Raw genomic sequence first — 26,684 nt, 5'->3', positions numbered from 1 at the left:
ATGTTCTCTTCTCTTAAATAAAATTCAAATTCCAAGAAAGAGAAAACCTTTAAAACATTAAGAATATGGCATTTTTAGTCATCTCTTCTAAAATGTCCTACTTCACTATAATCTAAAAAATTTGTCATATAATAAAAAGTTCATTATTTTTATTTTTCATAATTATTTATTCTACCATAAGAAGCCAAACATTTATGCTGCAAAAAGATAAATGTGGCATTACCATATAGAAAGATATTACTTCTCCCAATTATTTCTGTTAAGTAGCAATACATGGAAAATATTCTTTCTTTTCCTGCAATTAGTCATTTCCAAATGCTTTTATTTGCTAGGAGTCATATTCAGAACTCTTCATTTTGAAATCCAGTTCTTAGTTCCAGTAGGGTATAAATATTTAAGTAAAAATATAAATAATACATAATAATATTAGAAACTAATTTCTCTCCCCCAGTCAAATGTTCTATTAAGTTGTTCAAGTTATTTTGTTGTAACATTAAAAAGGTGGTCCAAGGAGTAATTTCTAACTGCCTGACGTTAAATGCACCTTAGCTATATTTTGACCACATATTGTGTAGGAAACATTGGCATGCACAAGTATGTGTTTCTTTGGCAGCTGCAAGTGAGCACTGCAACTAAAAATGGCTTTCCACACACTCACTGATAAATAGTGCAGCCTCTGGAGCCCTACAAAAGTATTGTATTTTGTAGGCTTTTAACGAGGGAATATTCTTGGGAAGTGAAAGGGTTGAATCTTTACACAGAGGGAAATGGACTCATACTTTCATTTTCAGGGTACTTTATCCACTGGAGAATTGTGAAAAAGGTATTTGGTGGCATTACTAAAATCACATATACCAAACAAGACATTTAAGACAAGTCCTTTTGCCCTTGGAATGCATAAAGATAAAACTAGCATGGAAAGGAAACCTAAACCTGCCAGGGGATAGTATTCTTCTTTGATGTGGTTTGTGTTGGTGGGGTTTGCTATAGCCTGCAAAACCACATAAGCGAAGGAGAGCAGAGTGACTGCTGATTTTGTCTTTTCCACCAGCAAAGATAAATACCCAACCCGAAATGCAGCAGCTTGCGATAAGCCACTGCCTGCTCAGTCTCTGTGGCACAACTGTAGCTGTCAGACTTATTTAAATTTCTTCATACCAACCCTTCTTTTAGCTTCAGTATCACTATAGTTTACAAAACAATATATATGAGGCAGATGCGGTTTCAGGTTTTTAAATGACAACAAGCTTAATCCTATTTTGCACTGAGGACATATAAATGAGGTTGCTGAGGGCTGTTTTATCCCCTCCCTGTCTGTCATGACAGCAGAGGAGCAATTCAGCACCTGCAGAAGCAAAATCACATATAGCTCAATGACTGTTAGTTTGACCTAGAAAATAGCAGACTGTACATTTATTTAGCTTTCAGTTCTACTAAGCAAGATCTCAGTGTATGGTTACTGATATTCACCCATTCACCTGCATAAGCTCATGCTTGAGAAAGAAAACTTATTAGCTTTAGTAATAACACACAAAGTCGATTCATGGCCAGAGCTGAGCTGATGCTCTAATTCTACTCTCCTCTAGCTGAAATAATACTGAGACTTCACCTTAAACTGACTGGCACTTGTCAACAAGGGGAGATCAATTTGTCTGCTACTATGATGTCTAATTAAAACGCTGTGTGTGCTGAGGACTTGTCACATGTTATTAAACAATTGAATGATTTGCTGACATTAACACCATTTTACTGGAAAATCCTGCTTCAGTTGAAACACATTAAAATATTTTTCACAAAAAAGCCCCTATCAAAACTAAATCTGGAAATCCTATTAACTTCTGTATCATTATGTTCTCTAAATTTAAATACACCTGTTAATATAACTCTTTATTGTCTGCAAAACACATTATAGCTTTCCTAATACAGTTAATTAATTTCATTTGATATATCTAATCTAAATCTGATTTTATTCCCCTGATAATTTTTTAGCACTGGTTTTCAGATTCCTAATAATTTTAGTTTTTTATATGAGGAGCAATATAGCACTTGTGATTTCCCATGTGATAATACCAGATCTATTCCAAACATATGGGTTTTTAAATTTTCCCTAGATGTGGGAATACAACAGATTCCAATTGTTTGAACTAGTAGTCTGAACTAGATAAACCTTTGGTAAATTGTCTTAAACTAAGGGCAAGGCCAAAGTTCAAAAGAAGCATCAAAGACATCTAAAAATACCACCCACAAACCTCTATAACAAAATCTTTCATCACAAGAAGTAATATATTTTATTTAGATTCTCAATCCCATACTGAAATTACCAGGTCATCACAATAGTTTGGTCTGCCTATTACATTAATGTGTATTGAATTCTCCAAAAGATATCACTTTATTTGGCCAATTATTTTTAAAGCTACTAAAAATATAGAAAGTAATGAAAATAAATGTGCTACAAACATGTTGTGCTGACAATTAACAGGTTCCTGTCCCACAGACCCATACCATTCAATATGATATACGGCTCAGAATAATAGAAGACAAAAATGGTCATTGCAAAACCTCAATGATTTTTGAGTAATCTTGCAAACCCAGAGAGATCCCAGATGACTGGAAGCTGACAAATGTCCTGATTTTCAAGAAGGGCAAGGAGGACCACAGGAATTCCAGTCCTGTTAGTCTCACTTCAGGCCCTGGTGAAGAAGATTGGTGAAGATTATTCTGGGAGGTATTGAATAACATCTGAAAGACAATGCTGTCATTGGTCACAGCCAGCAGGGTTTTGTGAGAGGAAAGTCCTGGTTATCAATCAATCAATCAATCAATCCTTTTATGACAAGGTAGCTCACCTACCTTATCAGGGGAAGCCTTGGATTTCAGTAAAGATTTTGATACCATCTCTTGCAGCAGCCTTCTGGACAAACGTCCAGCACACAGCTGGGTAAACTCTTCATGTGATGCGTGAGGAACTGGTTCATGGGTCAGGTACAAAAGCTGTAGTGAATGGGGTGACATCAGACTGGTGGTGTGTTACTAGTGGGGCTCCACAGGGCTATTCAACATCTTCATAGGTGACTTGGGTGCAGGACTGGAAGGGATACTAAGCAGGTTCAAAAAAAATACAAAACTGAGAGGAGCCATTGACTGCCTTGAAGGCACAGAAGACCTGCACAGAGACCCCAACAAATTGCCTGGACTGCTCAGCCTGGAAAAAAGGAGATTAAGGGGACACCTCATTGTGGTCTTCAACATCCTTACTAGGGGGAGAGAAGAGGCAGATACTGATCTCTCCTCTGTGGTGACCAGTGACAGGACAAGAGCCTGAAGTTTTATCAACAGAGGTCCAAGTGGAATATTAGAAAAATGTTCTTTACGCAGAGGGTTTCTGGGCACTGGAACAGGCTGCCCAGGGAAGTGGCCACAGCACCAAAGCTGACAGATTTCAAGAAATGTTTGGACAATGCTTTTGGGCACACGGTGTCATTCTTGGGGTGTCCTTTACGGGGATCCTTGTGGGTCCCTTCCACAGCATATTCTGTGATTCTGTTTTCCTTTTACCTGAAACATATCTCCTCTGCTTTTACCTGAATTCTGAAAATGCTTGACAAGAATGCAATATATCCCAAATTGCATCTCAGATACCTAAATGTTCTCAGTTCTCAGCATGGGTAGCAGATAAAATCATAAATATTGTGAAACTGTCTTTCAATCAATTTTCAGAATGCTACCAACACAACTTCTATGTTATGCTCCCTTATTGTTACTGCAAAATAAAATAAAATAAAAATAATGAATGCAAACAAAGTCTGTTTGAACAATCTTCAATGAAAAAAATAAATGTCCTTTCATAAATTTTACTGGAAAAAAAAGATGTATAATAGTTATTTTTCAAATGTCTCATCTTCCAAATAATGTGACTCATCCACCTAATTCCATTAGAGAACTCATTTTGTTGCTGCTGTATGAACCATGAAACAGCATTTCCAAGGAGTCTTCATAGGTACTTTGGCATTGACAATTTTTTTCCCCTTCTATTCAAGATAACAGATTGAAGTAAATACTTGATTTGGCAGCAGACAGTAGGTATCTCAGCAGTAAATAAATAAAATCCATAAGCAAGTGAGCGTCTTGAGAGAAAGGATTTTGCTGGACCTCTTTTATAATTAAATATACCGATATAAGTTTCCAATTTAGTAAGTTAGAACACCTTTTATGACTATCTTATGTAGTGGCAAATCTGAAGGGAAAATTTAAATTTTTTTAAAGGAGAAGTAATGATACTTTCTATTGACATATAAATAATTACATTAAATACAGCTGAAAATATGTTTATTAATTATGAAATATTTGAAGAAATGTTTTAGTAGGAAACAATACTAAGTAAAAGGTTATCCTGCCTAATTTTGTACTTGAATACTATTGTCGAGTTTTTATTGAAAGAAATGTTTCTTGATGGTAAGTTGTAGGGCCCTTGGCAATGCCTAAAATCAGAATAGGACATACCAGGTCAAGGCATGTCAGAGAAAGTAAGGTCATTTGGACTTAATTCTACAAAACACTTTTAAAATAATATCTTTTTTGTGTTTAATTTGCTGACATGTATTTTACTCAGTTACATTTGTGATTTAATTAACCTGTTGTTGCATTTTCCAAATTGGCACAAGTGAAAAATAAATAAAATAGAATAAATATGTGTACTCTCTCAGTAAATTGGTTCATGTAAACTAGTCACCTTACTACAGATAGCATTACACAGTTGAATAATCAGTATTTCTTTTTTGGTGGCATACATATTCTTTTACCTCTGTTTGTTATAATTTGATGAAATTAACACCTTATGCTAAAATTTAGCTTTGCTTATAATTGTTATGCTAATTTACAGAAGCAGCAGTATACAAGTTATAAGCTACAGATGAAAGCCTTATAGTATTTCAGAAAGGTTTAGAAGTCTAAGTCTTAATTGAAGAATTTAATAAAGGAGAATTTATAAATTCCTGGTTACATTATTTTAAGATCTATAAATCCTGTTCCTGGGGCAGTCAGGTGATTCATACATGAAGGGATAGCTAATTATAATCTAAATATTTGGACTATGGCTGTATGCCTAAGAGCCCCTGAAGTGGCAGGCATCTCTTTACTGTACACCAAAAGTAGAGGAAGAGCAGCAACATAAACTGAATAATTGTGACTTGAAGATGGATTTGAAAGATTCACCATTTGTGCACCATGGTGACTTCTCCACAGTTGTGGTGTCCCCTGAGAATGTTCCTGGAGCTGCCACCTTCGTTGCCTGCCAAGTCGGGTTCTGTTTTATTAGCTTGACACATTGCAGGATGACAGTCTCAAGCCTTGGGTGCCTGAATTCCATCTTTCAACATATTGCTTCGGGCCTGCTGTTTCTAACTTCCCATCAGGTGCTGTCATTTTCCAGTAGTCAGCTGTGAAGAAGTACCGTTTTTGCTTACCTAGCACACTATACTTCCTGCTTACATTAAATATCTCCACCAGCTGCACAAACAATGATCTGCCCTCTTGGAATAATTTTGTATAAGGATGAACTGTATAAATAAAAGCACGCTCTGGAATGAAGCCAAGAGATTATATTATGTACTTCTCCCCAAGAAATTTTATCAATTAGTTTATATGTGTGAGTTCTTACCAGAATATCTGGTTCACATCTTGACTAATTTTCTGTCACTAAACATGGATATTACATTACAGTACTGTGCAGTGCAGCTTATTTAATTCCCTTATGAGAAAATGAATTACTTCAAGTTAAAAAAATGAGTGCATGAGCACTGAATATCAAAAAAAAAATATTGCCTCATTATGTGTTCTGAAATAATTTCTTTTTGATGTGCTCATGGAATTTTAGTAATTTGTAATTTACTGGTATATGCAGACAAGAAGTGTTTGTAAATATTGTAAATTCTGAGTAATGTGATTTCACTCCTATGAGATCTTCCATTTTTATAGAGTAATAACTTTGTTTTACAGCTATGCATTAGTTTTGAAAACCTATTAGCTGCCATCTCCCTTTGTGTAAGTTTTCAAAAGTTATAGTTTCAGCTTTGAACAGAGAGATGATATCATGGCTAATATTTTTGCAGTTGTCTAATTACTATTTATGTCTTGATTTTTTAGTCATGTGCTAAGTGAACAGATGTATATAAAAGCACAAATGGGTTAAAGAAGTGAGCAGAGATCTGCCTGTAGTGTCTATTAAATCCAATGTCCAGATGCATCCACCAGGTGAGATTTACCAAGAGATAAAATTCAATGCCTATCCTGCTCTGGAAGGGAAATATTTGGTGAGGTGATCCCTTCTTAGGCCACAACACAGCTTAGAGATTCTCTTTATTTCTTATCCTTTTCAGTCAAGAAAATATGGATAATTTTTCACTTATCTGCTACCAGCCACAGTGGGAAGCTGCACTGCAAACTTGCTGAGGGTTTTGTCTGACTTCCTACTTCATTTTTTCGCTTACAGGATATAAAAGCCCAAGAAAGTTTAAAAATAACTTTTTTACACGTGTGTTTAAATGATTTGGTTCATCTCCCTTGGACATTTTAAAGGATTAGTGAGACTGTGCATAAATAGCAACAACTAATCTGAAAAACCCTTCACTGATGAGGGTGACCCAGGCCAAGAAGGAGAAAACCGGTGCTTATTCTCCCGTGGACTTCAAATCTGAAGTAGGTCAGCTGTGCCCACATTCCCTGTGCTCTGACCTGCATGTCCTCTGGATTTTCCATGAGATTTCTGTGGCCCTAAAACATAATTATCAGCCGCTTAGAATACTGAAGTTTGAAATTCCTAAAGTGGTGGGAGGACTGTGTTGCTGTCCACGTGAATGCTGCTATGGTGTCACACCAGGCCTCAGCCATGGCATTATGGGGAGCAAAAGTTCTCAAAGGCCCTTGTGACTAATCCTAGAGGATGAGGAATGGCTAGCTAGCTCCACTTTCTCTACTTACACCATGCACAGCCTGTGGTCCCAGAACATGCTATGCCACAGGTTGCATCTGGGCTTTGTCTCAAAGGGAAGCATAAAATTAATTGCCAAAGAGAATTAAACTATATATGAATTTGAAGGATGGGCTTCCGGGAACCAATCAGGGTTTGAGAGCAAAAGAGTAGGCTAAATTATTTGGCAGAATGCACCATTGATTATCTGATCCTCATTAAAAAATACATTGCTAATCATTTCTGAAAAGTCTAACTCTGTATTTTTCATTTGCAGAAGGTTATTTTTAGCTACTATCCTGAAATCACAATTGGAGCGCTGATCCAGCTTTGAGGATTCAGCTTAAGGTGTCTATTATTGTACTGAATGCAAACCCCATAATTCCTGTCTACCAGTATTTTTTACAGGTACACATTTCCCTTCTGCACTGAAATGAATAAGAAAACCTTGCTCATCTGCCTTTTATTCATGCTTTATATCTGTATATGTATGTATTATGAAGAAAGAATACCAGTGGAGCAATGTGAATTAGTGCACAATGCATTTTGTCTGTAGGTTGCTGAGTCCTCAATAAACAGTGATAGGCAGGAAGACTGATTTAAATCAACATGCTCTCTATTGGGTTTGCTTTGTGTACTGAAAATAAAATACATAGAATCAGTTAGACTGTTTATTCTATCCCTTGATGTCCTTCTAGCTACAAGTCTTTTTTAATAAAGAAAACCAAACCAAACCAAATTAATCCAACAAAAATCCCCAACAAAAACAAATCAAACAACAAGAAAAACAACAAAAAACCAAAAAGTCCCCCCAAAGCCAATCAGAATAGCAGCACTACAAATAATGTCTCTTAGTTCTGAAGGGCATTTCTCAAACAAATGAGGGTGGAATGCACTTCACATACATGAGAAAAGAGAACATCTACCCTCTAATTGAGACATTAACTTCTCATTTAGGGATAAGCAAGGTAATTCCTAAATCAGATATCTACCATTTTTAGCAGTCAGGGTTCAGATACTTCTGTCTTCAAAGTCTGTTTGTTATGTATCTGAATACTTACAATTTAATAGCAAAGAGTAAATGGAAGCATAACACTGTTTAGAGTATGAATTATAATTTTCTGATGCCTAAAATAGAGGGCAGTGAAATAAATAAAAAGGTATTGTGAAGTTGCAATATTTATATATAAATATATATTTTAATATCATACATTTAAATAAATATAATAAATATATATTCCTATTTTATATAATTAAAATAGTTTAATAAAATAATAATATTATTTTAAAATACTTTTATAATATTTTAACAGGCATTTGTAATTTTTATAGATATACTGTAATACCTGAGACCTAGATAAATCTGATGTAGTTGCAAAACAGTTAAGTGAAGACTTTGTGTTAGAAAGATAGTCAAATATGCCAAAAGTACTTAAAAACTCTTAATTATTTCACATTTTAAGGATAACAATTATTTCAATGCTATAGTATACTACAGAATATATATTGCTATTCTTTAATGATTCATATTTTCCTTCATATATTGAACATATTTTCAAAAATGCATCTTTTTATGTTACATATCTTTTTATCTCACACATTGAAGGTGTAAGAAACACTTTCCCTTACAGGATAGAGTTCTTCACTGGCAGGATTACACAGAATGCCAGTTCTACATTTCTCACAATTGCTCAGAACTTCAGAATGTCTGGCTCACTTTCTCATGCTACAGAAAGTTCTCAAGCCTAATCAGGAGTGGAGAATGAAACCATCCTTTCCAATCCTCAGTCAAATCCATTCACCAATCATTTTGATTTTTTTGCTTGGAAATTAGTCCCTAATAGTCTTAAATAAGACTCTAGTTGCTATTTTAGTATTTGGTTTTGCTTTTTAATTTCTCTTACACAGAACCATCAAAGGTAACAGTGATATCAGAGGATCACATGGCTTATCAACAGAATTGCTATGCCAAAGTTATTCTTACATGAGTCAGCTTCATGTACCCACACATTAACCTCCAAAAGCATTTAAGGAAGTACACTGATGGGTGAAAAGACTGGGAATCTAGTTTTTCTCTTTTATAGAGCCTTGTGTGCTGCTCCCCTCTTTCTCGATTCCCACACTTACAAGACAGAAAAGACTGAATGCAATCATACAATAGCAGAGCTTGCATAAGGTAGTTGGGTTCACTTATATAAGACAGGAACCATTTGTGAAGCCTGGGTCTTCTTAACATCCTTCTAAAGTCAATTTTTTTTACTTTTGAGCTAGAATTGCCTGTAGTTATGCAGCAAGCAGTTCCATAAGAAAACACAACAAAATAAAATAAGACCACCACAAAAACAAAGAAACAAGAACCTCTTCATCTTTTGTTCTGTTTATGAACAAAGGTGATGTACATGGTAGTAGGAGATTTACATGGATACACCAGAGAGAATAGAACACCCAGAATGGCTGAATTTTTTAGAGAAAATTGTTACCATTTTGAGCAGCAGAAGAAAATCTCTGCAATACATAAAATAAAGTCTGAAATGTAAAAGAATAAAACAATAATGTAAAGCGATTTTTATTGTCTTGGAAGAGCCTTTAAAATGTTGAATGAAAGGAGAAAAATTATTAGCATTTTTTGAGGAAAAATTCAATATTATAAAATTCTAATATAACAATGCCCAAATAAATTAGCATTTTTATTAGCAATACTTACTTATGCTTATATGCATATTTTGATTTATGTAAATTTATAAGGATGACATTAACAATTCTTTTCAGCAGACATTGCCCAATTGACTGTATTACTTGTGATCTTGCTAGCAGTTTATACTTTACTATTTTGTCCCAATGCTTAGTAATTCTCTTGAACTGAAGGCCATTACCTTCAAAACTGTCATAAAAGCAAGCCAATTTGTTCCTGCTATATCAGGAAACAGAGGATGTTATCTAAAGAACTTAAGTTCAACAGCTATGTGGTCCTTTCTATTCATCCTAAAGTGTCTCCACACAAAGAATGCAGTTTCTGTTTCCAGGCCATCAGTTCATCTCATGCTGCTCTTGTGGAAGAATGTGAAAATGAAGCAGTGGGAGAATTGCTTGGGAAATTTTGCTGTGCGAGGAATCTCATCACTATAAAACTGGTGGGGCAATGCCACTATCTTTTAGCTGCTTTCTTCACCAGCCAAGGAACAGGCAGGAGCTCTGCCAGCCAGGTGAGGAGAGCAGAATTCAAGCTGCACATTGAGGAAGGAGAATGGGAAGGTGACATAGCAACACACATCTTTACTGAAACTGGTGAATGAATTTGTACCCAAGGGATACAAATTTGGATTTCAAGTCCGAAAGAGTTAACTTAAAAAACTTTCAGTTTTTTAACTACAGGGAGTGGGAGTTCAGGGTGAGGGTTTTTGGATTGGTTGGTAGGGGTTATTTTTGGTTGGTTTGTAGAGGATTTTTCACCATTTTGACATATTTTCTTTCATCTTAGATTTCCACTAGCAGCTACAACAGTACAAGTAAGGATCGATTTACTAAATGGAAGGAGGAAAAAAGGAGTGGCAAGAAGGCTGCTGCTTAAATAATGTTTTGCCAACAGAGAAATCATAATTCTGGATCAAAGTGGATTTTATTAAATAAAATGGAAAAGATAATTTTGTACTTGAAAGAATTAAGTGCTTTCTAGTAGTTTTTCTGATTAAATTATGTCTTTCTTTTAGGTTAAATAAACAGATTTAAAAAAAAAAAAAAAAAAAGAGGGGGGGAAACAGTTCATAGGCTGATCTAGAAGATCCAGAACACTTCCTTAAGGAAAAAATCCACCTTTAAACAGTAGACTACATCCTCAAATGCATCTCCTCACCCCCAAATATTCAGGGTAAAAACAGAAGCCATTTTACTATCTCAAATATTTGTTTAGACAGCATTGTAACCACCAACCCATCTTCAGGTGATGGAGGGAATGAGTGAGGTTCCATCTTGGTATATGGACAAAGAGGGAAGTAGATATTTGGATTTGATTCTAATGACGGTTCATTTGCTTCCTTCTGTCTCATAGTTACTCATAGTTACTGTACCTTTGTTTCCTGTTCCAAGTTGTGGAAATAAAAAAGACAAAATGCTAGAGATTAATTCTTACCTTCCCTTGTCTTATGTTATGGGTGGTTTGCAAGCTAAAATCAAGGCTCTCCATGCTTTTGAAACACCTTCAATGAGGCAAGTGGGATATTCTGGTAGTTTGAACTCTTTCCAGTTTATGACTTCAGGGAATCTCTGGGGTAATATTTTTATTCTCAGCCATATTGCCCCAAAGCTAGCAAAATAGGAACCTTTGAGGGATGAGAATTTTGCAATCATTCTTGCAAAAGTGAAAAAAAAAATTCTAGAAGAGAATAGGGCAGTAAAGAACAAACCTGCATCCTGGGGTTCCCAGGCAAGTTTGTGATTTGACTTTTGTCCTTTCTATTGTCACTGGATTGCATGACCACAAGGGGTAAAATCACTCTTATTATGGACTTTTTACCACTGTCATTAAAACTAGTGATACGATTTGACAGAAAATTTAAACACACTGAGGGCAAGGCTGACATCTGTTAAAAAAAACTTGTCAAACTTGAAAAAGGACCATAACTCTCTGTTCTTGTCAACTTTTTTTTCTTTCTCTTCCAGGCAAAAAAAAACCCAACCAACCAAAAAAAAAAAAAACAAAAAACAAAACAAAAAAAAAACCTATGCCTACCCCCACCAAACCCCAAACCCACAATCAAATCCATAAAATTGTTCACTAACATACATACAAAATATCTGCAGAACTCAAGCATTAAATTCATAGGGCCAATCAGGAAAAAGAATAAGATGCATTTAAGAATCTTCATGGTATTAAGGAATTATGAGAAAGTCTTCATCAGAATTATTTTAATATTAAAAAGTGGAGTGCTACCTGTTTGGTTAAGTCTGCCTTGTAAAATTAGTCTCCTCCTGAAATCACTGTAGTTTAAGATCCATTTTGCCCATGCTCACATGAGTCGGATTTTTGCCATCTTCAAGAAAAGGAACAAAGATGAATGTTAGCATGATCTAGATCCCTCAGCAATGCCCATGTGCAAAATTTTGATATGCAAATATAGCTTCTTTCAGAGAAAATAGGTCCTTAATTTTTAATATATATTTAAATCCCATAAATCAAAGATTACCTTAATGCAGTATTTATGGGTAAAACCACTCAGCTGATGAATACACCATAACCTGAAGTTACAAAGTCAAGACTAGATTTCTGCAAGACCTGTTTTTATTCAAATATATCTTACAGGACTTATTAAAGGAAAAAGTGCGTTGTTTTCCAGTTTTTTCATACAAAGTGCCAGGCTAGGTGGTCTAATTGTTGTTTCCAGACTAAAATGTATGAATATGTTAATGTCATTGTGATTGTTAATGTTATTGTGACTAATCTAGGCATGTGCTTAAGTGGTTTTCTGTACCAGGTTGTAAGTTTAAAATTATTTTTGTTGCAAGTAGAAAATTCCAGAGAGAAGGGAACACTATCTTGTGAATTAAAAAAAAAAAAAATCCTTACCAATAATACATTTGGTTTTAATTGTAGGTAGTAAACCTTTGTAGGTAGTAAACATCACTTTTAGAAGTTATTTAAAGACTTTTTATTATGGATTCAGTAGTGAGATGCAAATATTTTTACTCAGATTACATAAAAATAAGTCTACAAACCTAGACATTCTGCAAAGCAGATAATTATACAACTGGAAACATGTCAGCAACTATACAGTGAATAAAAGAAAGAACCTGAAAGTGAAAATATCTTTCTTTTATTTGAATTTTATAGGTTTAAAAAAAAGTCATTAATCATTTTCTCTTGCAAATAGGAACTGAGCTTCCTCCCCTGTAATTTATACCAAATTGTCCTCTGACATTTCATTTTACTGTTTTAAATTGTTTCAACTTTGAATAAAACATTTTTTATGCTTTGTGTATTGTAAATTAATTGCTTCTGTCAGATTTATGGCTCTTCTTGGGAATACTGGAAATTATGGTACACTTGATGGTGGTTTTCAGTACTCCCATGAAAACTGAAGGAAACTGATGCAAAATAAAAACCCAAAATAATACAAGCCCTACTCCTCTCTGAACAAATGAAGTAATAAGCAGAGCTTATTTCATCTCAGAAAGTGCCTGCAAGCATTGTCATATCAGATATTGGAGAGTAGAGTACATTCACCCTTCAAGGAAAGGCATTCATTTTAAAATTCATTTCAGTCATTGCTTGTAATTGAGTTTAACAGCTGAAAATCCTTCAGCTGACCTCCTGTCTATCTTTGTTTCTTCTTCTAATACAGTTACTCAGAGCAAAATGTCAACCCAAACAATGTGGAATGACAACAGTAAATATATATATATATATACATAAACATATATACCTGTATTTGTTGTATATGTACAAAAATTTGTATATGTATTATTTTCATATACATATATAGGTACAATAAAGTTTATATTGTTAAATAAAAATAACAAATTTATATTTATATATATTTAAATATATCAACCCTACCCCTACACAAAGAATATTAAAACTGTCAAAGATATCTGGTTTTGGAATGTTAAAACTGATTCAGGCAAATAATTATAATTGCTTAAATTGTTTGGTTTTTTCCCACACACAAAGAAAATTTCAGAGCCACATGGTACAAAAAGTTCACATATGGAAACTAATTAAAATCCTGTCAAAGCAAGCCTATCATCTGGACTCTAGTGATTGTGCAAGAAAATGGAACAACTCTGCTATAAAATTTGGCACAATAAGTTGTTTTTATTTGGAGATACCTTGAATTTAGAAGCTGAAATAGTCTCTTGAAAACACTATTTTAAAGCTACTATTTCAAAATCTTGAAGTTTCTAGCTATAAAATACTACAGCCTGATTAGAATAGTATCCTAGAATCACAGCTTAATCTGGTCTTGACAAAAACTTGCATTACCCTGTTCTACAGAAGAAAGATATGCAAGGAAGTAGAATATGAACAGCATCAACCAGATGAAATTGCCAGCAGCAATTCTGGATTTGCAGCCCTTTAAGGGAGGGCCTCCCAGAGGATCAATCCCACTGCCCCACCAAACCTTTGGGAAAAGTACCAGTAATTATTGAATTGCCTAAATGGTTGGCAGCTCTACCTTTCTAAGGTTTTCTTAATTTATTTTGGTACATTCCTTAATAGCATTGGTTTTACACATAGCAAATAATTCCATTTCAGCTTTGTCCATGTCCTATCAGTATTTCTTCTTGAGACATGACCTGTGTATTTCACTAAGTTAATAACTAAACTATACACTTCTGAGGGAGGTACTTAAAACCGCACCACCTTTCAAATATAAAAGGTGAGGAAAAAGCAGCTTTTAATAATTTTTTGCAATTATATATTCTCCAACAGTGTGCAAATCACATTTTTGCTTATCGTTTTGCCTCATTTCTTTCCCAGCTAGAGGAACAGCTTAATTCTTACTCAGAAGGAAAGACCAAATCTCTATTAGAGAAACTGTCTCTACTGATGTTTTAATTATCTCTGATTACCTCACATCTATCCAACTGGCCAAAAAAAGATTATCACCTAGGTTTTCTCTCTGTTCTACTCCAGTATTTCATCCAGCTTCTCTTCTCATACAACAACCCTCTCTCTAAATATATCCACCATAAAAGAGTTTAATAACCTGAAGATTTCTTTCACCAGTATGTCTCTCAGGGCCCCGAGCAGACTCACCTGGACCCTCCACCCACACCAGTTATCCCAGGAACTGTATTTAACCTCAGCCTGGGGCATATCAGAAATGTTGGAGGCTGCAGCTCAGTTATAACCTGATTACAGACCTACTGATCCTGACCTACAGTCTGCTTTCTTAGCTCGTTAGTAAATTGCTTGATCTCATCCTAACCTTGTCCTGACTTGACCTCAGTGGCATTGAATTACTAGAGTTTTGATTTATTATGACACATATATTTATTTACAGACTGAAAATTATACCTTGCATTTGTAATCATCATTCTTAGTGACCAAATGTTCCCAATATGCTCTATCTCCAGATTACAAAACTGTATTAGTGTTATAATTATTTTATATGAGTAGGCCTGGAAGACCCTAATTTCTGCAGTTCAAGACAAACCTACTTCAGGGTTCAGCATGGCTTGTTATTGACATCAACAATGCTCATTTCACTTCATTTTTTGTTTCAATAGCGATGGTCCCCAACACTTCCCAGACAAAGCTTGGAGCTGCTTCTCTAAGTGCTTATGAGATATATCTCTGGATAATTCAGAAAATTTGTTATAATAAATATTTTGAATGGAAGCAGCTGAAGTATTATAATTTTGATTTTCATTAACTTTCAAAGATAGCTTCTAGAACTGAGCCAGAAAGAGTCAGAAAAGATGCAAAGGAAAACATACTCAAAAACAAAAACAACAACAAAAACCAAAACAAAACCAAACAAACAAAAAAAAAACAACAAAAAACCCCCAATAAAATCTGTAATAAAACAATACTCAAATACTCAAGTTCTGATTTTCTGATTAATATAATGATTTTTCTTACTAGCTTCCACTACTTCTTTTAAATTAGAACATTAATATTCCATTCTTCAATAATTTTCCATTTACCATCATACTGCACTATCAACTATGTGTTTCAATTAAAAAGACAACACTTTTGATGGTGTATTCTTAGGTAATTTGAAAATTGTTTTGAAAAATTTGAAATTTGTTTTTGAGAAAATAATGGACATGTCAGGGTAGAATAAAAAATCTTTAGGTACATTTATTTTACTTGCAAGATGGAGAAGTAGGAGACAAATGTGTGAGAAGAACAAAGTAAAAGAATGCTGTCCCTCCTGTGATTATGTGGGACAGAATGATGTATCAGTGCTAACTTCAATTCAGTCAAGGTCAAATTTATTCTTAGTTAACTTTTTCAGGTTTCTGTTTCTTTCATGTCAATAATGAGCACAGAATGGAAAGTTTTGGTTACTAATCTTTTTAATTGTGCATTCTATGTGGGTAACTTCTGCATCATGATTTGTTTGCTGACTGAGTAGCAGAGTTTGGAATTTGGCTTTAGTTCCTGTAAAATAGTTGCACATCCACTGTTTATGTATAAGTACTTTGGACATGGTTTAGGATAGAAGGAAATATAGTTTTTTAAATAGCATTGACTTATGAATGGTGGCTGGAAATCAATAAGTGCAAGTTTAGATTATTTCATATATGAAGTCTGAATGGTGGGTTTGTTCTTGCAAACTGTTTTCTCTCTTCCTATTTAGTTACTACTAAAAATATGCTAATATTTCATTTTTCTTCCTTGGTTGCATGACTTCTGGACTCCCCATTAATGTTTTAAGCACTTTTTGTGCTTATAGTAGAAAGTTTACACAATAGCATGAAGGATACAGTCATTCACCACTGCCAATGGATTTTTAATGTAATGTTTCAAAACTTGTTTCTTGTTGGTAATATGTAAAGCCTGACTATTCCTAGGAACTCTAGTCTAGAACAAATATGATTAGTTGATCTGTACAGCCTACACTGAGCTTGGATATAGTCCACTGAGAAAACTGTGCATCCTCCTACCTTGTAAGTTTTCTCAGATCCAGACTTTGTTCTGCAGTCACACTGAAGCAGGACCAAAATAAATCATTGAAGAGTCTCTAAGCCAACAGATATCATTAGACTTGGAGTTACAAGCTTAGACAGATGTCCTGAGACTGCAGTATGCATCCATCTGTAGTCAGTGAGAATGAAGAAGAAAAATTTCACTTGTACCCCTACAGTGAATACAATTGAATCCAAAAAGCCATGGCACTTCTGTTCACCTCTTTTGAGAAGCTCTGACATTGCTTTATGTGGGGGACCTAGACTATGCTTGCATATTTACAAGTTGTATACAGATATTAATCCAGGAAGACTATTTAGAAATCTACACCTCACAGACAGCAGTCATTCAGTACCACCCTCATATTGAGAAAATGTGAAGAGGAAGGAGAGAAAGATTTTATCCTTTCATTACTTTGTGGCTACAGAATATCAGCTGAAAGGTTTCAACAGCTGTCAGAGTTTTTCCTCCCTGAAAAATCTTACAATAAATAAAAGTAACATTGGATTTCCAGTTCTATCAGTAATGGGAGCACTGCAACACCTGCCAAGTCAGTATTTTCATGGCATTTTTGCTTGGTTGCAGAACAAAGAAACGCAGAGTATAGATACACATATGAGATTAAATGTAGATTTTGTCCTTCAAATTACAATTTCAATGCCTTTGAATTTCACCCAATCAACATTCCTGAATTTCAGAGCCTTTCATTATAACCTTGTGACAGTTACCTGACATCTCTTGCTGTCATCCACATTCAATCAAGATTCAGAGAGTGCTTATAATTTATATTTTAATTTGATTCTTTTGAAAAGTAACTCTGATTCTGTCTCTCAGAAGGAACTGGCACATTAGGCAAAACACAAACAAACAAACAAACAAATAATAATTGGAACAACTAGTGAATTTGAATTTCTATCATTTTTATTTTGTTCTCTTTGATTTTTTGCCCTCATTTGCAGAGTCAGACAATATATTCATAAAATTTCACTCTCTACTCCTCATCAAAGTTATTGTTCCATTCATATGTTAAAAAAGCTTCAGAAAGATCTTTATATCACACTGGATAAATTAACTAACACATTACAGTGAATATATTTATAATGAACTTGTCTTGTTGCCGTGAGTGTATCTGTCCAATAATTATGTTCTGCTCTCAATGGATTGATTACAAAATCACAGACTCACAAGGTTGGAGGAGACATTCAAGATTATCAAATCCAACCCAGACCTAGCATCTCAACTAAACCATGGCACCGAGTGCCACATCCAGTCTTTGTTTAAACACATCCAGGGATGGTGACTCCACCACCTCCCCAGGCAGGCAATTCCAGTACTTTATCAGTCTTTCCATAAAAAACTTTTTCCTAGTATCCAACCTGTATTTCCCTTGGCACAGCTTCAGACTGTGTCCGCTTGTTCTGTCAGTTGCTGCCTGGAGAAAAAAAACAACCCCCCACCTGACTACAGCCACCTTTCAGGGAGTTGTAGAGAGTGACAAGGCCACCACCAAGTCTCCTTTTCTCCAGGCTAAACACCCCCAGCTCCCTCAGCCATTCCTCACAGGGTTTGTGTTCCAAGCCCCTCACCAGCCTCGTTGCCTCCTCTGGATGCGCTCAAGCATTTCAATGTCCTTCCTAAAATGAGGGCCCAGAACTGGACACAGCACTCAAGGTGCAGCCTCAGCAGTGCCAGGTACAAGGGAAGGATGACCTCCCTGCTCCTGCTGGCCACACCATTCCTGATCCAGGCCAGGATGCCCTTGGCCTTCTTGGCCACCAGGACACACTGCTGGCTCATGTTCAGCCAGCTGTCACCAGCACCCCCAGGTCCCTTTCTGCCTGGGCACTGCCCAGCCACACCGTCCCCAGCCTGTAATGCTGCAGCCCACCCTTTATGTGAATGGTCATCACACAGGCCAGCCTCCAGTCGTCTGGAACCTCACCAGTGAGCCAAGACTGTTGGTAAATGATGGAGAGTTAAAAGTAATTAACTTTGATTTAACATAGCATTCATAACAGTAAAGAGCATTTATTTAATGTCTGTGGAAAATAAATATTAAAAAACTTGGAACTTGTCTAAATGATTAATTTATAATACCAAGGAATGCTCCTAAGAGATTTTGGATTGCTCACCATACAGTTTTTAATATTTAGATCTGAGGTTGATCCTGGACATAATTTGATGCTATAGTGGGCAAGGAGACTGAGCTGGAAAGAAATCATCATATTGCATCTTGTGGCCATATTTTTCAGCTTTCATTGCACAGTAACAATTTTTAATGAACTTGAAAAGAAGGAAGATAGTCCTACAAATATGTCTGGTAAATCATGCTGAATGTTTAGAGCAAACAGACAACAGTTGCATAGATTTTTGGACTAATATAGCCATATTACAGTACAGGAATGACATGACACCCATTTCTAGTATTGAACATTGAATTTCTTTACTGATGTATTTTTTTAGGTTTTTTTTTTTCCTTTCTAGTAAACCTTTTTTCAAATAAAATTAAATAAATTATGTTAGGTTATTGGAACTTCTTTCTGAAATGTCCTAGGCAACTTATGTTTTATTTTTATAGTGTTAAACTAGAATTATTTTCTGTGATCTCATGTGAGAGAACATAGAGTGTGTTGATTGAAGCAGAAATAAGCCTTATTTACCTTGTTTATTTTAATGCTGCTTAACTGAAGGGTGGAACATATGACACAGAAAGCATAAAATAAATTTTCTGATATAACCTTTTAGAATTGACACTCCAAGTTTACAAAAGAACTACCTTTAAGAAGGAAGGAACTGGATAAAGAATGCAATGGTTTCCATGGTTTTTAGACTGACTCATCAGTATGACAAGAATTCTTACTGTTGCTGCAAATCATTCTGTTCTGGAGAATTTAGGTCAATGGTTTGTCATTTCCCCATAAGAGCAGTAGAAGCATACCTTTACGTCTCATGCAGTTTACCAGAGTGCAATTCACCTCTTACTTCAAATTGCCTTGCTGCCTCTATTTATAACATTAACAATTCCCAAGCAGACCAGACAGAACTGTAAAAATTAAATGTAGCTCTGAAAACTCAGGTTTGTTTGTTTTTTTAGTTTCATTCGTTTTCTCCCTGTATCTGAGAGATTAGATATTTGAATATATCATGGCACTGCAATTAAATAGGAACAATTTCTGAAGAGAAGTTTTAAGCAGAACTGATGGTCAGCTGAGGCAGCTGTCAGTTCTTGGAATGGGTAGTAGAGGAAGTACTGAGCAACTGCTGAGATTAATAGGAAACAAAAAATGTTCACACATCTTATAGTCAAGAAGAAAAGAGAAATATACTTTAAAAATTACAGTAGAAGAAAAAAACCACCAAAAACTACTGATTTACCCAAATTCATTCATTACATTCTAATTTCCTAAAAGAATAATTCCTGATTCTTATATTGCTACTCAGGATTACAGTGGTGTCTATACACCATTTGGTAGGAAGATATTTCTAAACTCTGCTGTACTGAACTGGAAGGGTCATGACCTTCCAGTGGCAATGTTGGCAGACCTGACTCATTGCAATTTCACACACATATTTACATATTCACACATATTTAGTCATTTATACAAGAATTCCCATACACTGATATAACAGATTTCATATGCCAAATCCATTCCTCTTGGGAGAAAATTCATATTCTAGCTCAGTTTTTAACCTGATACAGAACTGGAAAATAGATTATGTATGGAGATCTGGTCAGAAACCTCAGCAAGCAGTCACATTCTTTGCCTAAACAATGCCATCTGACATTCAAAATAAACTGGTATATCCGGGATATTCTTCCCTTAATTTCCTTTTATTTTGTTTTAAATGTTTGCACACATGAGGCATACACAACCCACATGTGCCTTTATGCATATCTAAAGGGTTTTTTGGTTTCCAAGGACTTTGGTTTGAAGAAAGCCTTGGATGACAGTTTGTGCTATTTTCACCACATCCCTTCCCAAATGTGTCAGGCTTTGTTTTGATGACATCACCTCTTTTGTCCTGTGTGCTTCAGGGTATAATTTAAAAGAAACCTGAGAAAATTTTGTCATCAAAGTCGAAGAATGAGATGAGTAGTACGTAGCAAGATATCCACTGTGGAAGTGGGAAATCAGACCTCCCTGATCAGGATCTTTACAAGTATAATGCTATTTTAGTTTTAATCCAGCCTTTTGTCTTGAAGACTCCATACATTTTTTTAACTATCTGATGCTACTGAATTGACTTAATGACAGTTTTGCAATTTGCTCACTATTGGGTTTTGCTCTCAACATGATTAGTAAGCAGTTATTTACTAATGCAGTATTTTCTAAATTTATCCTATTTTAAGAAAGAACCAGAATGTGTGTTACAGAACAATCATATTTCTTGTCTCTTTCATTACTGAGAAAAGCTGTGCCTCAGATGTTGTATCATGGGGGCTTGAATTTATACTTACCACTTTTCTATCATAGGATCACACCTGCTGGTTTTGTGAAAACATAAACAAAAATTAAAATAGTTAAAAATAATACAGTTCTATTCATTCTCTCTCTTGTAAAGAAAAATAAGAGTGAAAGGTAAAAAAACCAGAGGAAAGATTCCTAAGCAAAATTCTGTTGTGTAAGTTGTGGTATGGTAGTTTAAGGAGCTGATGAGGGAAAGTTTTGGCTAGTTTTTCTTCAATTTAACCAAAATATACATAGTATGTTCTGATACAAATGCTTTGAGCTATTCTTAAAGCCTGACATATCCCAGCTTCCCCTGTACACCTCTTTGTCAGTGTAGCTCTTTCTTTTGCCTTTTGGCTTGCTGATGTTTGGGGCAAAATAGGGAGTTTGCTCTACAATATGAAGATATTGCTCTTCCAGTCTTAAGTAGCCAGTGATATGATCTATTTTTTCTCTCTTATCTGAGGACTGTAAGCAAGTACAACTCTAGAATGTGTTAAGAGATTAAATAGTACTCTAGATCTGCAGTGAAAAGCAACTGGTGAAATACCCTCATTTTAGTTCTGACGTATAATTAAGGATTGATTCCATCGAGGAAAGAGAATGTAAATAGATGTATATGCATTTGTGCACCTTACATATATTCTCAAGGAACTCTTTTTAGATTACTGAGAAAAAAGCAAGGCTTTGCTAATGCTTTTAAGTCAAAATTTGAAACAAAACCTGAAACTTTTTTTTCTCGTCTGACTCATGGAATACTAGAACTGATAAATTCTTGTTAGGGAATATATTAGCATATGTAGTGCCTGCCAAAATTGTTTCTGGGACTTCGTAATAAACCAGTCTTTTAAAATAAGTTTTTCATGTTTCATATTGAATAGTTTTACAAAAAGAAGGGAAATACACAGGAAAGTGGTACAATATTTTAAAAAATGGTTGAATTTTTTTAGCCCTGAACTTTTTTATCATCAGTCTGCCTCATCATCTCTAAAATTAGCCAGTAAGATTAACTAATTAATATAATAAATACATCTAAAACAAAAGACATAGTACACAAAATTTTCAAGAGGAATTCCTTCCTCTCAATGCTATGAAGTATTCAGTTTTCAGGTATAGTGATATAGCTGAAACAAAATATGTAGCAATGGAAAAGTCAATTTGTTAATTTGAGACAAATTTGATTTTAAAATACAGAAGGAATTATGATATAGAGTTTTAATTTAAACTAATAACATTGCTCTCTTTCCAGAGATTTCATAATCTCTTCAAAGTTTTATAAACAGAATTGATAAAAGAGCTCCAGACAAGTTCATCTTCTTTTAAAATTTTTAGATAAAATAATTGAAATGTTGTTTTCCCCATGTTTGGTGGCTGAAATATTGATATCTTTGATATTAGTGAGATCAGAAGTTCATCTGTAAGTTATGAAGTTGCTGTAACAATATCCCTAGCACACATATTTTGGAGTTTTCCACATACCTATTCTGAACTATTGTCATAAGTTTAAAAATTCCAGTCAATATGTATTTAAGAGTTTGCATATTTGATTTTCTTTTTTAATTTTACAAAAATCTCCTTTAAAAATCTCCTCTAAAAGTTTTTACATATATTTTTTTTAGAACTATAGACTGCAATTAGTACCAGAAAGTCCTATATTAAGAAAACAAATTTTGTAACTTTGTAGATCTTATTTGTTTTGCAGTATTCCCAAGTTTATGCCTGTTCAATATTATTTTTAGCACACATAGGCAAAATAAGATGTAACAGCCATGCATTATTTAAAAGTTATACCTTGACAAGTGATGACAATTGAACATGACAATTTTGGAGATTCTTGTTTGTTAAGATTTCACCATAATCACTTCTCAGACTTCTTCCAAAATTCCTGTCCAATAATAGTTTGAAGCAGCTCTGCATTAGTACTTTATTCTATTAAACTCGAAAATTCCTCCCTAAAACCATCTGGGCTGGCACATGTCCATCACGAGATCTAGGTTGCTATGAGACAAGATTTGCTTATACTAATTAGTCACATAGCATGAAACTCCAATTTTGCTCATTTGAAACAACTTATGTCTGCAAGGGCATATTACCAATACCTGTAAAGCTCAAGGTGTAAGATCCAAGTTAATAATGTCAGAAAAACAGAAGATGGGGACTATTCATACATTTAAAACCTTCTAGGCTTGCCCCTATCTCTCTGACCCATGGAGAGTAGCTTATTATGAATGATGTGTTAGTGTTTGCCTCTGTGACACAGATGAAGTCACAAGGCCAGCTCAGTCATTCTGCTTAACTAACAGAAATTAGGAGTGTATCTCTGAGTTGGAGCCATTGCCATGTTGAATTTTTCTCCTGAGAACCTTCCTAATGCTTCTAGGCCTGAGAGATGAGAAGGCAGAAAATACAGTGCAGTTCAAAAACTCAAGTTATGATTTTTTAAAATTATTTGTATTATAATTAAGCCCAGAAGATTAAGGTAAGGTTAATATAGAATTCAGTAGCCAACATTATAAACAGCCAATAGACTTGCTACAGAATTTTCCATATTAGAGCTAAAACAACCAAAGTATAAAATTGAGACTATCCAAAGTCACCATAATTTGAGATCAATTCAGGCAATATACTCTCCAACCCTGGCAGCACTCTAAGTAAAAGATTATTCCAATTTTGAATCAAAAACTTCCCCACACACTTGCTCACAAATACTCCATATAATCATCTAGCCACTTAGTGACTGTAAACCACATCAAAATTCGAAGATAGATTGGAGGAGGTATGCAAGCACTGATTATATTTCCACCCAGCTGAAGACTCTGAAAAGGGATTGAGTTCATTCTAAAGAATACTTGTTCAGGATTTCATAGTCATGGTAGTTTCATTCAAGTCTGTGATGACCAGAGGAGGCAGCATAATGTAATTCAATTTCTTCACAAACAACTTATGCTTTTGTCCAGAGGTGCATACACCTATTTTTCTTTAATACAGTTGGTGTAAAGGCTTCTAAGAGACTAGAATATAGACCTATATATAGATAATCTCTAACAGACTATATCCTCAGGCCACTGGTATATAGCTCAACACAGTCTTTCTCATCAGATTTTTTTCCCCGTAAATAATACAGGGCTTGCAGAAGTGCCTTTGATAACGAAAAGGCAGATTGTCACAGTCATACCCATAACTGGACAATACTTTAAATGAGGAATTGAGTCCCCATTGAGTCCCCATTGCCCTTACCTAATACCATTTTCTCTAGGTATTTTCAAATATGCAAAACAAAGTAATTTTTCTCTTCAATACTTGTATGCCTGTACTGACACCCAGCTAAGAGATTCCTAATGAGCAGCCTTTGTTCAACTGCCAAGGCAGTTAGACATGGTCTTTGCCTACCCTTTTTCGTTGTCTTCTTGTAGCTGCTCCATGCTAAGCCTGCAAGATCACTGAATCCCTCTTTGAGGATCCTGCTGGATGCTAGAGGACTGAGCCTCATTGCTGAAATTAAGTCAGATTCAGAAGCATCATCTATATCTCCTGAGGTCATATATTCTAGGTATCTAATTAGTTCAAAAATCATAACAAAATATATGTTTTGAAGTTAATTTTTTTTTCTTTCATTCATGTCCTGTTGGTTGTTGGTGTACTCAACACAACTTGTTTGGACCGACTCCATATGTGGTAGAAGAAGATGACTCCAAGGAGTTGTAGCTTCCCAAGTGATTAATACTTGATTATATCTGTTCTAGAAAAAGCATTCATCTGGTTTAATTAGTATATAGGGGCTCAGATTATATTTTCCTTTCTCTTGATGGCACACAGCCACCTTGACAATAAAGCAATTTTTTGTATTTAATGTGACAGAGCAGTTTATGATGAGCACAAAAATCTATTAGACTTTTAATTCATAATACTAGTAAGCAACAGACAGCTTTCCACAGGACCAGGGATTTTTAGTGTGTAGTTATGCAGTTTGTATCTTTTTTTCCCTGATTTTACTGTAGGCTGGTATTCATTCATGATCCTAATGGGGACCATCTCCAACTCTGTCTAAATTGGCAAGTCATAAGGATAACAGAAGTGGATCCTCAAAGAATGAACCACATGATGCTAAAGACTTGAAATCCATATATGTTTTGGAGGTTGAGATAGGGCTGTTAGAAATGGTACATTTTATTTCACAAAATTCTAATACTTGACTGAGGGTGTAATTTTGAATGTCAGTGCATTCATCAATTTTAACTGTCTCAAAGTACTGAAAGGCTCAAAACTCCAGTTAACAATGATCAGTGAAACTACTGGAATTCTTGCAGAGCTTCCCTATTTCAGGTTGAAAAGAAATGGTCCCTCCTGTCTCCCAACCTTTAAAGTTTCCAGAATAACAAAAATGTTGAAAAGAATTTTAAAAATAATCCCTATAGCAAAAACTGTTGCAGCGAGAGATGAAGCCATGTAAAGTGTCCCACTCCATTGTTGAATGAAATAATTTGCCTGGAATCATTTAATTCTTATTCATTCATGCAGCAAGGAAACTGAGAAACATGCTGATTCAAGGGAAATTTGATTATTTCATGGGCATCCTTTTTCAGCCAATTAAGGAGAGGCAAAATCTGGTGCTGTTTTGATGTGGGGGACAGAATAACAGTTATTTAATTTTCTGGTAGTACAAAATTATAAACTGAGAAGGAAAAAATATAAAAAAATAAACCAAATTAATCCTGACATTTTATGTTGAACCAAGTACTCAATGTTTTTCTTTATAAGGTTAGTGAAACATAAAAAACTGTATGGATATTGTGAGAATTACATAAATTATTAGCTTCTCATTTTAACTTACCTGCAGTTGTGAGATTGATAGTTATCCCAGTGCTATTGCAGCATATGCTTTTTGTTCTTTATTTTTGCTGACAGGAAAAAAATTATCTGCAATTCATACACAGCATCGTACAAACGCTGGTTTTGTCCCTCTATACCTGCCTCAGGTGGTCTGAAATGCATGAGTTACAACAAGACAAGGAAGTTAGTTTTCCAAGCCACTGAACAATCAATTAAAATGAGTAAGGAGGAGGAATATGAGTATCCTTTGCACACAGAGGTCTTTTACAGGAGAGCATTTGTTCATCAAACAGAGTTCACCATGTAGTTGGATAATAAGACAATTTGAAAGACTGGACATGGTTCAGCATGAACTCTGTATAAGTGCACTATGCTGACACAAGTTAATGAGCTTCCTGACTAATCCAGCCAAAGAGATGATGCAAAGGAGAAATAGCACAAAAAACTCTCTTCTCAAGAAGTGCAAAACTAGGAAGAAAAGAAGAAAAGAAGCCATATAAACAGAATAACATTATTTCTGACTCATGCAACATCCTTCTAATATTATGAAGGCTGTTAAATACTTGATCACATTTTCTTTCTGTCTTCTCATTATTGTCTTCTGAAGTGCAGGTCACTTAATTCCCAAATAGTAATTTTAAAAACAACATTTGTAACTTTTAAACAAGATTTTCAAGTTAGAATGACCACCCTTACAATTTATTTTCAGAGATATGATTACCCATCACTGTAGGCACAAAAGGGCAAGGAAATACTACCTTTTCTATTGTCCTCTTAGATGTCTTCAGGCAAACATCTTTTCTAC

General features: G+C 35.0%; 1 long non-coding RNA gene across 1 annotated transcript in view; it reads right to left on the bottom strand.

Moving 5' to 3' along the window:
• Positions 1-26,684, bottom strand: part of LOC146763468 (uncharacterized) — a 35,981-nt gene that overhangs the window by 2,095 nt on the left and 7,202 nt on the right. Inside the window, exon 2 of the long non-coding RNA XR_014951997.1 lies at positions 1-26,684. This exon is cut by the window's left edge and continues 2,095 nt beyond it. This is a non-coding gene — a long non-coding RNA (uncharacterized LOC146763468).

Source organism: Lonchura striata, chromosome 1A (assembly GCF_050655825.1).
Source record: "Lonchura striata isolate lonStrDom1 chromosome 1A, ASM5065582v1, whole genome shotgun sequence".
NCBI classification, from domain to species: Eukaryota; Metazoa; Chordata; class Aves; order Passeriformes; family Estrildidae; genus Lonchura; species Lonchura striata.
This window is presented reverse-complemented; position numbering and strand designations above follow the sequence as displayed.